This window comes from Sturnira hondurensis, unplaced genomic scaffold (assembly GCF_014824575.4).
Source record: "Sturnira hondurensis isolate 20B ecotype Veracruz unplaced genomic scaffold, ASM1482457v3 Scaffold0002638, whole genome shotgun sequence".
Classification (NCBI taxonomy): Eukaryota; Metazoa; Chordata; class Mammalia; order Chiroptera; family Phyllostomidae; genus Sturnira; species Sturnira hondurensis.
Genome location: NW_028075269.1, coordinates 15300445 through 15315106, shown reverse-complemented (window position 1 = coordinate 15315106; position 14662 = coordinate 15300445). Strand labels below are relative to the sequence as shown.

Below are 14662 nucleotides of genomic sequence, written 5' to 3'. Positions count from 1 at the left end.
GTGAGTAGAGATGCTACTAATGCACAGGACAGCTCTGGTAAAACAATTATATACCCCGCCCCCCCAAAATCAGTAGTGCTGATGTTGAAAAACCTTGTCCATAGGCTGAGAGACATACTGGGTCCTGCACTAGTAACATCCCTTTTTTATGACAAAGTCTTCTATTACAAAATCATAAACTTGTAATTCTGTAACATAAAGATATCACACTCAAGCATACCATATGGCATTCTAGGGGAAATGTTCAAATTAAAACTATAAACTATTGCACCCATATTATTACCCTACCAAGCACACTCAAGTAGGCATTACTTCTGCCCCACCCTGTATAATGTATTGTGATAAGTGCTATTTTAGGAACCCCATCCAAGTGCCGCAGTGCCTGAAATAAGGAAAACTAGAAGTGGCGAAGTGTTGAAAACCTGTGCGCAGACAGTGGCATCGGGGCTTGGCCAAGAAGCATGAGCCCCATGTAACTGGGTGAGGATGGGAAGGAGAGAACATTCTGGGTAGAAGTTCAAAGATGAGTGAAACGTAGAAAACTATTCCTGCCACAAGGCTTTTAATGTAGGCAGTCACTACTGAGGTTGTATACAAATTAGGTTAGTAACCCAACAATGTGTGGGAGCTTTTTTCTAATATGTATTTTAAACTGTATACTATATAAAAACTTTCTAAGAGACAGAAAATCATGTTCTGCTAGCAGGAGGAAGCTTTCCTAGCTCCTTGGCTGCAGTTTTCCCACAGTGCAGTCTGTATGTCTACAAATCGTGAATGCTTCCTCTCTTCCAGACCCTTCTACAGCTGTAATTCCAGGAAAGGACTTTACACAGCTTAGAGCCATTTGGGAGAAAACATAACCCCCATATCTGAACAACCCAGAATATTAAGACTTCCAGCAGGCTCTCTGACAGGAAAAACAAATAAGCAAATTAACAAGCAAATAAAACAAGGAGTAAGTCAGTATTTATTTCTTAATACTGCTCATGGTTCTGTGCTGTGCCCAAAGTACAGACAGACTCTCTACTGTCAGTCCCATCTCAAGAGCGTACTCATTGTGTGGCTTTTGATAAGTGATAGAATCTCCTTTTGCTTCCATTTTCTTCTTCTTTAAATGGGTATAGGATTGTGTACTATAGGATTGTTTGAAGATTAAATACCATGCTGTTTTGGACTGGCATGTAATTAGGCATCAATGTTAGTTCTCTTCATGTCCTCCATTGTGGTCCCACAGCATGGGAATTTGTTTAAAGACCACTCCTGTGTTTTGGGAGACCCTATAAGCAAGATTCTGGCCTTCCCAGTTGGCAGGAAAGACATTTCCAAGGACAACTTCATGATGGGAAAATGTGAAGTGTTGTGGGCAGACAATGAGGTTAAGAACCACTCAGTTAACAAAAGTAAACAAGTGTGGTACACTCAATGGATACACTGAAGATGTCTTTTGAAATGTTGATGTTGATGGCAAGCATGGTGAATTAAAAAGGTTCATATTTAACTTAGAGGAGAAAGAAGGAAAAGAGAGAAGAGAAGAGGAAAGAGTTATAGGACTGGGGGTGGGGGTGGTTCAAAAGCAAGCAAGATTAGTGTACATTAAAGAAAAGTTCATCACTTTTCTTAAAGATTTTATTTATTTATCTCTAGAGGGTAAGAGAATGTAGAGATATATCAATGTATGGTTGCCTCTTGTGTGTCCTCTGCTGGGAACTGGCCTGTAACCCAGGCATGTGCCCTGACTAGGAATTGAACTGCCATTGTTTGGTTCACAGGCCCGCGCTCAGTCCACTGAGCCACACCAGCCAGGGCAAAATTCATCTCTTGAGTGATTAAAAGACAACCAGAAACTCCACCTGTGGAAATCACTTTATCCCCTACTGAGCAGTTGGTATTATTCCTCTAGCTGTGTGTTTGAACCTGCCCAGATTTCTGATAGGCCATGGCAGGAATAGTAAACAAAGTATTTTCTGCTTTTGATTAGTATAAATTTTATATATATATATATATATATATATTTATATATTTATATATACACACATATGTATCACATATACACCTTTTATTTCTAATGTTTATATTTTATTTAAAATTTCATTGAATAGTGTATTTTACTCTTAAAGAATTGAGACCTATAGTCTAAAAAAGATGGAAATGAAAGTATGATACTTCTACTTATAACCTCCTATATAGAAAGTGATTTGAGGGTTCAAACTAGAACAATTAAACTATCAGAAGATATATTTCAGAATTTTTTTAGTTAGCATCTTTCATTCTGGTACAAACATTAAGGGTGAAGGAAACCACATGCTTCTGTTCATATTTCTCCTATTAGTAGGCGATGAGATTACTTTCATCACAGTTAAGTTAGAAAAATGAATCTGTCATATATATCACTTCAAAGAAGCATCCCAATTAAATGTCAATGTATCATTTTTCACATGCCTTAATTACCATGGAGATTAAGTACTAAATCAAAAGTCTGCAGAGTAACCAAATACAAAGTCATATTGAGTATTTGAGGTCTCAAAAAAAGGTTTGCCGATTCTTTCATTGTCTTTTCCTCTTTTCCCTAACAATTGATTAAAAAGTTAGAAATTTCCTTACTTAATAATCTATGTTATACCTTGGCTGGTGTGGCTCAGTGGATTGAGTGCTGGCCTGTGAACCTGAGCATCAGCAGTTTGATTCCCAGTCAGTGCAAATGCCCGGGTTGTGGGCCAGGTCGCCATGAGGGGGCGCACATTAGGGGCAACCACACATTGATGTCTCTCTCCCTCTCTTTCTCACTCCCTTCTCATCTTTCTAAAAATAAATAAATCTATGTCATGTTTATTAGAATTTTAGTATAAAAGAACAATCTTCATACTCTAAAATAAAATTTATAATAACAGAGTAATTGAAATAGTTAAAATAGTATCTATAAAAATAGTGTCTATAGTGAATGCTAAGCTCCAAACACAGTGAAGGGTAGAAGTAGTATTTTACTTAATAATGAAAACAAGCCCTATAAAAAGATAGTTTTATTATCCACATTCAACAAATGAGAAAAATAACCCTTAATATAGGTTAAATGCAATCGAATTCATGTAGCCAGCAAGGGTGACAAAATTGATTTGATTGGTCAGCAAATCTGTAATTTTTTAAAAATGAAGTGCTGTAGCTTCAAATGAAATCGAATAAAATAAGATAGAATAAGGAAAAATAATATAGGAAAAGATACAGCAGAATGTAATGTAGTGGAGTGGAAGGGAATGGGCTGGAGAGTGAAGTGGAATAGAATGGAATGCAATGGAATAGAATGGAATAGAATAGAATAGAATAGAATAGAATAGAATAGAATGGAATGGAATGGAATGGAATGGAATGGAATGGAATGGAATAGAATAGAATGGAATGGAATGGAATGGAATGGAATGGAATGGAATGGAATGGAATGGAATAATTACACGTTGTAAAATTTAATTGGTAAAACATTGCTTCCAGTTTTGAGAGTGGGCAATAGAAAAAGAGACAAGAAAGAAAGAGAGGGAGGGGGAGGGAGTGAGAGAGGGGAAAAAGAGGTATTGCATTGCATAATGAAAGTCTTATGGAGAGATTTCATACAGGAAAAAAAAAAAACAAATTGAGGCAACTACACTAAAGAATACTCTGCCTCACTTCACTCCCGTATTGCCACTACACAATCCAAACCAAATCAATGTAATTTTACTTTGTGTGCTCCTGGTTGATGCTTGTGTTACTTAAAGGTCTGAAGGAATGAGTATTCGTGGCATCTCAGACAATTCCGCTGGGTCACATATGGAGAAACCGAAGACTGAGTAGATTGACACCCACTCCAAGGCGGCACAGCTAATTAGTGGAGCATTTGGGACTAGAATATGGGTATCCTACTACTGTTAGGTGTTGTGCTTTTCATTATTTTCGCTTCTTTCTTTTTCTTTTTTACCCTAGGGGGTAAGGCTACAAAGCCTCAGAAGTAACACGTTGTAAGCTGTCAACACCTACTTATGAGCTAGTGTATCTGTAACGTATGTGGGCCTTTGCAGTGCAACGGAATTACAGCAGTGACTGTGTATTATACACCTTTTTGTTGCAGGACTACATTTATCTCCTAGCTATGCTTCTTGTTGCCTTGGGCTTCTATTATAGATGAGAAAGATGTATTTATTTATTTATTCATAATATAGTAATATATGTAAAAGGTCAAAGAGCCGAAAGATGTTGCAAGTGAAATGTACAGTTTATTACATTGTTCAGGGGAGGGAGAGGCAACTTTGACTTAGGTGAAAAGTAAGGGGACCGTGAAAGAGAGAGCACTGGTGTCCTTCTTAGGCGGCCTCAGGATATGCCAAGATTGATGAAGATCTGGTCACTTCTAAAAAGCGTAATGAGTTAATAGAGAAAAAAACAGGAATGTTGCAACAAAAGTTACAGATAAAAAAGCTGAAGAATAAACTGCCCAAGTGCTAGATGAGTCTTTAGGGGCCTATTGATATTATCATGTAACATCGGGCAAATTGTTCATAAGCTGTTCATTGGAAGAAGTGTAGTTATTCCAAAAGCATGTGTTAGGAAATCCAGTTGCAATGGACTACACCAATATCTCTAGTATAATATCAATGGTAGGAATTCATAGATTAAGGTCAAATTCTACCTCTTCCTCAAAGCCCACTTAAAAGTCAGCCCACCCTGAAATTTATTTTTTAATAATCTCTCTAACATATGAATGGCTGCATTATACTTAGCACTTGAATATTGTCATGAATTTAAAAATGTGTATTTTATTTCTTTTTAGAGAGAGGGGAAGAGAGGGAAGAGAAACATGGATGTGCAAGAGATACATCTATCAGTTGCCTCTTGCACGCCCCCCAGCAAGGGACCTGGCCTGCCACCCAGGCGAGCTCCCTGACAGGGAATCAAGATGACAAGCTTTTGGTTCACAGGCTGGCGCTCCATCCACTGAGCCACAGCATCCAGGGCTGTCCTGACTCTTTAGAATGAATTTCTTGTTTGTACATCTCCGCCAGCTACTGTAATAGATTGTCAACTTTTAGCTCTTCTTGTATCTTTCTAATCACATTTCTAGTTCTCTGCGCATGCTACATGATAAATACAGATTGGGTGATTGGTTAACAGATACAGCCTTTTTTTTTTTTAGTATGGCTAGGAAATTATTAAATTAACCTTCCAAATTCTCTTGCTTCCTTATGGTGTTAGCTACATTCTACCAATTACTATAACTCTTTATGTACTTGGTACATTCCCAACTAGCTTTTAAAATGCTGTGACACATAGCAACTCTTATGTACATGCTTTCACTTATATGGGACCTAAGATATTCTTTATAAATAAAGAGCTCTACTGCTAAAATTGTTTGAAAATGTTTAGTGTAAATCACAGTGTGGAATTTTGCTTATCTCAAAGCAGTTTGTACACCTACCATTCCAAACCCACCTTGCTATTGCATTTTCATAGAAGAACTGGACAAGAGGTCCTACACTTGCAGAAGCCACATTCAAATGAACTTGACATTAATTTTATGAGAATATTGGAGGCAACATTGATTAACTTCAAAGGAATATAATAGTTTCTTTACTACAGAGAAAGATGTATATTAATCTGTCATGCGTGCAATGAGCTTTAAAGAGTAATAGTTTTTAACATACTGGAATCAAATATATTTATTTGTTTTCTTTTCCTCACTTCATATTCTTTCTAGTTGAGAGAGCAGACCTTTGAAAACATGTTATTGAACTTCATTCACTGAAGGTGATTTGGATTTGTTGCCCTCTCCCCAGACAATTTATATGGCAGATAAAATTTTGTGCTTTGTTTGGTCTGTTAGAATGTTGAGATCACTACTGATTGGTGTTTATTAAAACACTATAAAATCAAAGTGACTAAGTCTGAGCCATTCATCTATGGCTTAGCAACCGCAACAATACAATAGTAAATAATAGTAGTACAAATAGTAATAATGAAGAGGCCTATTTAATTTTATTTGTTGGTTACTAGTGCCCGTCAATGATTTAAATATACAAACTCATGTATTCCTCATGACCTCCTCTGGAATAGGTTTCATTATTATAAGAAAGGAAAACGAACACCTTTCCCAAGGTTAATAGTATGTGAGGAGTCAAGATTCACTGAACTTGCAACCTAATTGGCATGAAGATAAAAAGACGCATAGATATCACACCAGTAGGATAAAATGAGTGCTGTAAGAGAGACATACGCAAATGCCATTTTCTCTAAGATTGTCCATCTGTGTCTTGACTGGTTCATTACACACTCCATGTTCACCATACTGCTTTTGTCTAGAACTTCAGGACTGGCAGATCCTTAGAGCCTCTCCGGTACTTTCCCCCATTGCCAGGATCTCTTTCTACAGCGTCCCCCAGAGCTGGTCACAGAGTCCTGTTACTGCGCACCTTTGGCACTGACCATGCGCCCTGCAGGTTTGGAATATCTGCTGCTCATTCCCATAGAGCAGTTGAAACAAACTGGGTTTCCCTGTACCTTCCATTCTTGGTTTTGCCTAATAGAGCCTATTAAAACTTTATGACTGTTGTTTTTCAGCAACCTATTTCTTCTTCGAGGCCACTGTGTGGCTCTCTTCCATCTCCCCAGGCCTTCCTTTGGGGTTAATGTTACAGTGTTTCTGTGAGGTTAAAACTGTGCAGTTATGTAAACTGTTTAGGAGCATGCCTAACACATAAAAAGCACTCTATATAGATGATAGTAATGATAGTACTAATAATAACATATTCGTTACTGGATCAGACATTATTTGTAGAATTTTTCTCCTCTTGGTTGATCAGATTTTATATACAATTGTGTAGGTGTAGATACTCGTTTTCCTCAAATATGTACAGCCAAAAGGATACAATTCTTCAGGTTCACCTGTATATATTATTAAAATGAATCCCAACTAACTGAATTCTGGTTTAATTATTAACTTAATGGATAAGGGCATTGGCGGTGTCCACTTGTACATACATGAAATCTGGGTTCTGCCTTGCTGAATCACATACTTAAATATCCAATTAAAAACCTAAACAACTGCTGGACTTTCTGATTGCTCATTAGAAAATAGTAATAATGAGAGATGAGAAAGAGAGGGATGGAAACATTTACAATAAATAAACAGAAGCCATTTGAAAGATACCACCCTTTATAAGAGTGATAAGTAAATGCAGTTGAAGTTTGAGTAATGATCATAACAGCTCCTCCGTTTCCAGGTGGAATCCTCCTTTTTTCCTAAGTATACCAACTCTTTGTTTATTAACCTAAAAATTGTAATAAACTATAAAGTTTCCACTACAGACAAGGCCAGACAGCTAATCAAAAGGTGCTAAAATAGGCAGCTCCCTCTAGCCTAGAGTTGCCTTTAAGGTTGATTTTGAATGACTTGTCCAGGCAGGCAGTCTTCTAGGATGAAATGAACCTTTGTCTAGGGTTAGGTCAGGGGCTGGCCTGACTCCCAGGGCTCCAGTGAAGCCCCAGGAGAAATGCCTGAGGCACAGCCCCGGTGGAGGAAGTCACCAGGTCCTCTCAGGAGAGGGAGGAGAAGACTGACCATCACTCTGGACTGATACTCAGTTGAAGCAAAGAGTATGCCAATGGCTATTCTCTCTGCTTTGCTTGTCTGTGGTGGGTATCATTGACCTATGCAGTTGTGAATTCTCAAGTTCAGGTACAGTATCAACAAGCTGGAACACCAGTTGTGCCAAGTGCCAGTTGTATGTCTTTCCATCTTTTTGTATGTTGCTTTGGAAGAACGTTCTAGGATATGGCTCCTACTTATGCAGAATAATGACATTTTCAGGCTCTATGGAATCTTGTGTCATCTAGTCCAATCACCTCATTTTGCAGATCAAGAAACTGAGGCTGAGAGAGAAGGGATTTGCCCACAGTCACTCAGCTAGTCAGTGGCAGACAACAGTGGAAACTTCGGTAAGTTGTGTGGCCTCTTTTTGGCTTCTTTTTCCAATCTATAAAATGGAAATGAGAGATAGGTCTACACAATCTCTCTAAAATTCCTTTGTATTCTAATATTTAATTTTGGATTCTTAATTTCCAGTGCAATTTGCATTTTGTAATCACCAAGAAGTTTTTTCTGAAAATAATGCATTTATCTCCCTAAATAATCATATTCCAGCATTTTGATGAAGACTAAAGTTCTCATGAATAATTTTGCATTGTGTACATATACCTCTGCCTATGGCATAGATTTAAAGATTTTGAAAACACACTCGGTTTTGACTATGGTTGATAATTTACTATATTATATCCTAACAATACAAATGATTTTTAAATAAAAACTATAGTAAATGCCTCATTATTGTTCATTGCCTTATGTTGTTCTACTCATTGATGGAAAGTTCAGGTCTCATGAATGAGTAAAGATTCTGGAGAAGGACTGCAGTATAGGATAGACCTGCCCACGTTGATTTTACTTAGTTGAAAACTCCATTGCTTTTAAACAAGGGTTGGATTTTTTTTCCCTCTCATTCCTTCAGCAGGCACATTTTAGACAAACTGGCAGCAAATCCATTACATAATGGCAGCTGTCACAGCTTTCATCAAGCATGTGCTTGTTTAGGGTCTCTCTCTGTATGGGGTGAGCTGGATTGTGAGGGCAAAGGAGTCAAGGGTAACTTGAACTTGGGGTTTCAAGTAATTGTCTCCTTGAAGTTGGAGAGGCATTTAGTGGGAGCAAGGAACTTAGTATCTTATTTACTTAAATTCATCAGATGTAAATCTTTATAGTCTTGTGAAACTCTGACTTACAAGTATTAATATCCATTTTCCTTATTAAGCATGCGAATTTAATTTTTTTGAAGTCCAGTTTATAATGCAGAGAATTCTGAGGTTTGGGAGTTCATTGGTTACAGGAAGAAGCCTTTTCACTGTGTGCAAGAAGAAGCCTCTTTACACCACTGGGAATGAAAATTCTCAGACATTTATTACCTAAATGACACTTGACAAGTTATGTGTGATGATGTTTACAAAGATATCAAAAGGATCAAATGAGATAATGCATATGAAAGAAATGTGTAGTCTAAAAAATAACAGGAACCTTTATACACTGCCTATTAAAGCAAATGGATAGGTGTATAGGAAACAGTGAGGGGTAGAGAAGGAGAGGGTGTGAGAAGAAAATACAGTAATTTTCCAATAAAATCACAGCTTAGAGCAAAGAGACTACTGGGATGCAAATGAAATATTGCTGCTAGAATATTCAATATCCGTGCTCTGGATATTGTTAAAATGCAAATTCTGATTCAGTAGATTTGGGGTGGTCTGCATTTCTAAAAAGCTCCCAAGTGACATCGATGCTGCTGGTTTCCAACATTTTAGGTATAAATTCTTATGTCCTCAGATGAACCAATATAACCAAAAGTCAACTAAGTATCTTTCCAGGGAAGGAATCAATTTGTCCACATATTTGTTGGGACGCATATATCAAGGAATACCACCCAGACCAATTATGTCTGCCCCTCTTCCTTATCACATAATAAACTTTCTGTGCTTTCTGGTTTTATTATTAAGTGTTGCAAAAGCATTCTGTTTCCATTGGTGGGAGCTTCTGGCTGAAAGGTGGCAACAAGAGAGGGGTTTATATACAACAGAATTAGAAATGAACAAGACCTAGGGAACAAACACATTATGAAGACAACTGTTGAGTTATTTCTTGTTCCTTTTACAGTTTTACGAATAGAGATTTTGCATCTTGTCCTAAGAATTTTAGACATATGATTGGTTGTCTTAACTCCCCTTGGCACTTTGCATATTTACATTGACTTGGATAGCTCACTTTCCTAGTATAAATATGAACAGGAAGAAACCACGTGAGATGTTTCCTCTTTTTTTATAATTTCAATTCAATTCAACACACACACGCGCACTAAGTGCTAGGTTACAAAATAGTGGACTAAGCACTGGGAGATTCGTAAGGATCATTAAAGTAGTTTCCAAATGTTCTCAGGTCACTTTTAAAGGATACCGGCATCATAGCCAAATACAAGGCAGTTTGGGCTTTAAAAACCTACTAGATCTGGAATAACATGTTAGAGATCTGATAGAAATAGAAATTAGTTCTGCTGGGAGGGGAGTTAGGAAGATGTCATCCATGCAGGAGAATTTAGAATGTGGTCCTTTGTACATGGAGGCCAGAAGACAGCTTAAGGCAAAGTGGGCTATTGTAAATTTACAAAGGAAAGCAAAAGCAAAGAGACACAGATTGGCGCAATTCAGCTAACACAGTGGTTGTTGTTGTTTTTTTAAGATTTGTATTTATTTATCTTTAGAGGGGAAGGGAAGGAGAGAGGAATAAAAGCATCAATGTATGGTTGCCTCTCGTGAGTCTGCTGGGAACTGGCCTGCAACCCAGGCATGTGCCCTGACTGGGAATCAAACCGCGATCGCCTGGTTCGCAGACCCGCGCTCAACCACTGAGCTACACCAGCCAGGGCTAACACAGTGTTGAGATGAAAATATCTTCCTTTGGATTCAGGCTAAAGGTTAGAGTTTGTGTGGGATGCTTGGTGGCAAGGAGGCCTCGTAAAGGTGGCGTTTCAGCTGCAGCTTCTGACAAACCACAGTTTTTCTCATTTGGTCTAGTTCCCTGGAATCTGAAGGAGAAAAAGATCACCTTTTGTGTGAAGCCACCTCCCTTTAGCATATGAAACACAACATTTCAGAAGGTACACGAATCAGAGAGGGAAGAGAGAAAAATGATTCCAAATCAACTTAAAAATATATTCCATAGTAACTCATTTACTCATTAGGCTCTCTTTCATTACAACTCTGGCACTCAAATGTGATAAAGTATTTGTTTATTTCTCTAACGTATGTAAGGTTTAATTTCTTTTTGAATACATTTTTTACCATGATGGATTATTTAGGAGGGCTGGTTGGTCATAGAGGAGAAGGCTTTTATATTCCTTCTTCTTTTTAAAAAAATTTAATTTATGTTTTAAAGATTTTATTTATGTGTTTTTAGAGAGGGGAAGAGGAGGAGAAAGAGAGGGAAACATCAATGTGTGGTTGCCTCTCTACCCCTTACTGGGGACCTGGCTTGCAACCCAAGCGTGTGCCCTGGACTGGGAATCGAACCAGCGACCTTTTGACTCACAGGCCAGCACTTAATCCACTGAGCCACACCAGCCAGGGCTATATTTCTTCTTTTTTGATGTGCTGGTATTAGGCATCTTTTAAAAAGTGATTCTGCGACTCTCGTTTGATTGCTAAACTCTCTGACTGGTGCCATTGCCTGGACAGGATAGGGGTCTCAACTGTGGGGTCTCATTGCCCACCGCCAAGAAGTGTGACTCCCAATGCCAGAGTCTAATGAAAAGGAAAAAGATTGTTTATTTTAAAGTTATGGAGATTTAGAGTAATGGTGGAATTCTGCCATTAAGTCCCACTCCCTTTAATACCCACAGACACACAGTCCCACCTCCCTTTGCCAAAGCAGTCTAATGGTGCCATGCCAATGATTCCAGTGCCAATCAGAGGTACCGTCTTTCAGAAAACCAGAAATCTGCAGCCCAACATCGCCAGTCAAAGTTCAGCATTCCAGGCGTCTCCCATTAATCCATGCTTGACTGGNGCCAATTACTTGGAGACACAGAAGTCAATGCAGTCCGATGCTCAGCTTGTTGCAGAACCCCAGCTATGCTGTCCTGGAACAACTGTGGGGTCTCATTGCCCACCGCCAAGAAGTGTGACTCCCAATGCCAGAGTCTAATGAAAAGGAAAAAGATTATTTATTTTAAAGTTATGGAGATTTAGAATAATGGTGGAATTCTGCCATTAAGTCCCACTCCCTTTAATACCCACAGACACACAGTCCCACCTCCCTTTGCCAAAGCAGTCTAATGGTGCCATGCCAATGATTCCAGTGCCAATCAGAGGTACCGTCTTTCAGAAAACCAGAAATCTGCAGCCCAACATCGCCAGTCAAAGTTCAGCATTCCAGGCGTCTCCCATTAATCCATGCTTGACTGGGCATGTCCCCACAACCCCATCAGCCATGCTGCCATGTTCTCCCGGGCAGGTTTCCTAACAGGTCTTCTCTTTCTTCCTCTAGCTCTCAATCCAAAACCGAGTGGCATCTCCTCACTCTGAACCACATGGCACCTCCTTGCACACCAGACCTCATGGTAGGCCAGTAGGGGCCCTTCTACCCCTTTCAAACCTCATGGCTGCCTCATCGTGGTTAGCCACCCTCATTTTAAATGCTGCCTGGGGGCTTCCTACATGACCTCATACTCACCACTATATAGACTCAAGGTCACATACGCCTTTCCCCAGGTGGCAGCAAAGCTTCCCTTCAGGAAGGACACAGCTATCAACTTGCCATTTTCATGAAAAGTATCTTAAGCCATATCCTCTACTTCCCTTCCCCTAACTGTGGGCTGTGTGGGAACATGCTCTATATTGGGGTCCTTTCACTTAATGTATACAGAAATGACCCTGGCTACTCTAGCTCGGTCAATTGAGGGAGGGCCTGCGAACCAAAGGGTTGCTGGTTCAATTCCCAATGAAGGCTTATACCTGGGTTGCAGGCCAGGTCCCCAGCAGGGGTTGTGCAAGACACAATCACACATTGATGTTTCTCTCCTTTCTCCTTTCCTTTTCCTCTCTCTAAAAATAAATAAGTACAATATATTAAAAATGTATATAGAAATGAGGACAACCAAAGAGCATTAGTCATTATCAAAGGGCATTATCCAAGGACAAGGCTGGAGTCACAGTCAGGAGGTATGGTAATTTCAAAATTCAAAGTTGATCAGGAACATATTAGGAAACAGTGGGTAGAACAGTCCCTACTTGAATTCATTATGGGGTGTTTGTTCTTACCGGATATTGACTCTGTTGGCTGAGACTGGCTTACCGGCACAAGAAAGTATTCGAGAACACTGATTCATCTCATTCATTGCCCACCCTTGAAAGGGAACTCTTCAGAGCACAGATGGACAAGGTGAGGCATGTGCTGCTATATAAACTTAGGATCCTTTTGCATGCTGCTCAAGTTTTTTTTTAAACTCCATTCAGCTGTGGCTGTTCACTGGTCACTTTATGTCCTTTTGTCATTTGCTCTGTCAGAGCTTATTCCTCTTTAATTCCCCATCTTTCCTTCTTATGCTCCCATGTTGGCAATATTAGATACTCTTATTTTGACCCTGGTGGCATGCTGTCAACTCCAAATTCCAGGTGATAACCAAACCTCGTAGATGTTTCATAACCAAATCCCATAGATGAGAGGTGTTTTGTTGCTCAGCTAGCATTCGTCCCCTTTGTTTTTCAGTTTGAACAGATAAAGAAATAAACCAGGCACTAAAAGGAGGTATGGGGGTGGGTCCAGTAGAGAGATCTGAGATTAAGAGAGAGGGGAGGAGGAAATGGAAGTAACATTTATTGGGTGCCAGCATCGAGCCAACAGTGTGCTGGGTTATTTATATACTTTGTGCTACTGAATCTTGGCCATGACCTCATGTTAGGGACGTCACTGGGCCCCTTTCACCGGGAGGCAAAGAGAGCATGAGAGGGAGTCTAAGGAGAGATCATGGTCTTGCAGACACTCAGGAGCAGAGCTCAGGCAGGAGAATCTGTGTCTCTAACTGGGCTTTATCACTAAGCTGAAAACAGAGAGGATGGGAGCTGCACTAAAGTGTCATCCTTCCTTTTTCCCAAAGTAGCTTGAACTCTGCCAAGATAGCCAATTTAGATAAAAGGCAGAAAAGGGCTGAGGGCTGAGTAAAAGTTACAGATCCGTTCCCTTCCAAACAGATTGTTCTCTTCATTGACTTTGAACTTAACATAGGCGTGCTGCTTCATGGTGGTAATAATCCTTTTACATGAATGTGATCTGTCTGCTCCTCAGTCAGAAATAGGGAGTCACGCTGGTTAGACCCTCAGCTGTTTGGTGGGTTGATATATAGTCTGTACACTTTTACTATGCAGAAATTGGTTTTGTAGATAAATAAAGATGACTTTGCTTTTCTCTTTACAGAGCACATCTACACTTAGATGCTATTAGTAAATTATGTTCTCAGCTCTGCCCATTCTTTAGAGTTCCATTTTAAGCATATACTACATGCTAGAAACTGAGTTAAGAGCTATATTAGTCAGGATTGTCGAAACTGTGCTATGATAACAGGCCACCCCTGAAATCTAGGTGGATTGACACCGTAAAAGTTTATTGTTTGTGCATGCGAAGTCTCTCAAGGGCCTCAAGATGCTGTTTTGGGGGGCAGACCATCAAGACACATGGCAGTCTGCCTCTATCGCATGGCTTTGTCTTCTCCACATGTGGTGACTTCCAGATTTCTTATAAGAGGGAAGGGACGGCTGGTAGTGCCTCAGGTGATTTTCTCTGCACCTTTCAAAAGTGACACACCTTTAGTCTCTTTACAATCCCTGTTTCTGAAATCCTATGGCCCCACCTATCACTGAGGGCGGTATCAGGAGGATGCTGGGCAGTATAGTCTTTTCTATGCCAATGAAAGAAAATATTAACCGATACTGGTGAGTGCTGTTATTGTATTACAAGTTCTGGGGAGAGCAAAGACTAAATTGCTCAAGTTATCTCCTTCTATCAGAGCTATGCAGTCACAGGAGAAAAACAGTAATTATAGGCATGTATTTAAGGCTA

General features: G+C 39.5%; 1 protein-coding gene across 2 annotated transcripts in view; it reads left to right on the top strand.

The window, feature by feature from the left end:
- LRRC4C (leucine rich repeat containing 4C) overlaps window positions 1-14662 on the top strand; it is a 170704-nt gene that overhangs the window by 41101 nt on the left and 114941 nt on the right. Inside the window, exon 2 of one of the 2 annotated variants that reach the window (XM_037040534.1) lies at window positions 7873-7953. The exons of the other annotated variant lie outside the window; for it this stretch is intronic. The gene's annotated coding sequence lies outside the window, so the exon portion shown is untranslated. The remainder of the gene's footprint in view (window positions 1-7872; window positions 7954-14662) is intronic. 2 annotated transcript variants of the gene reach the window in all.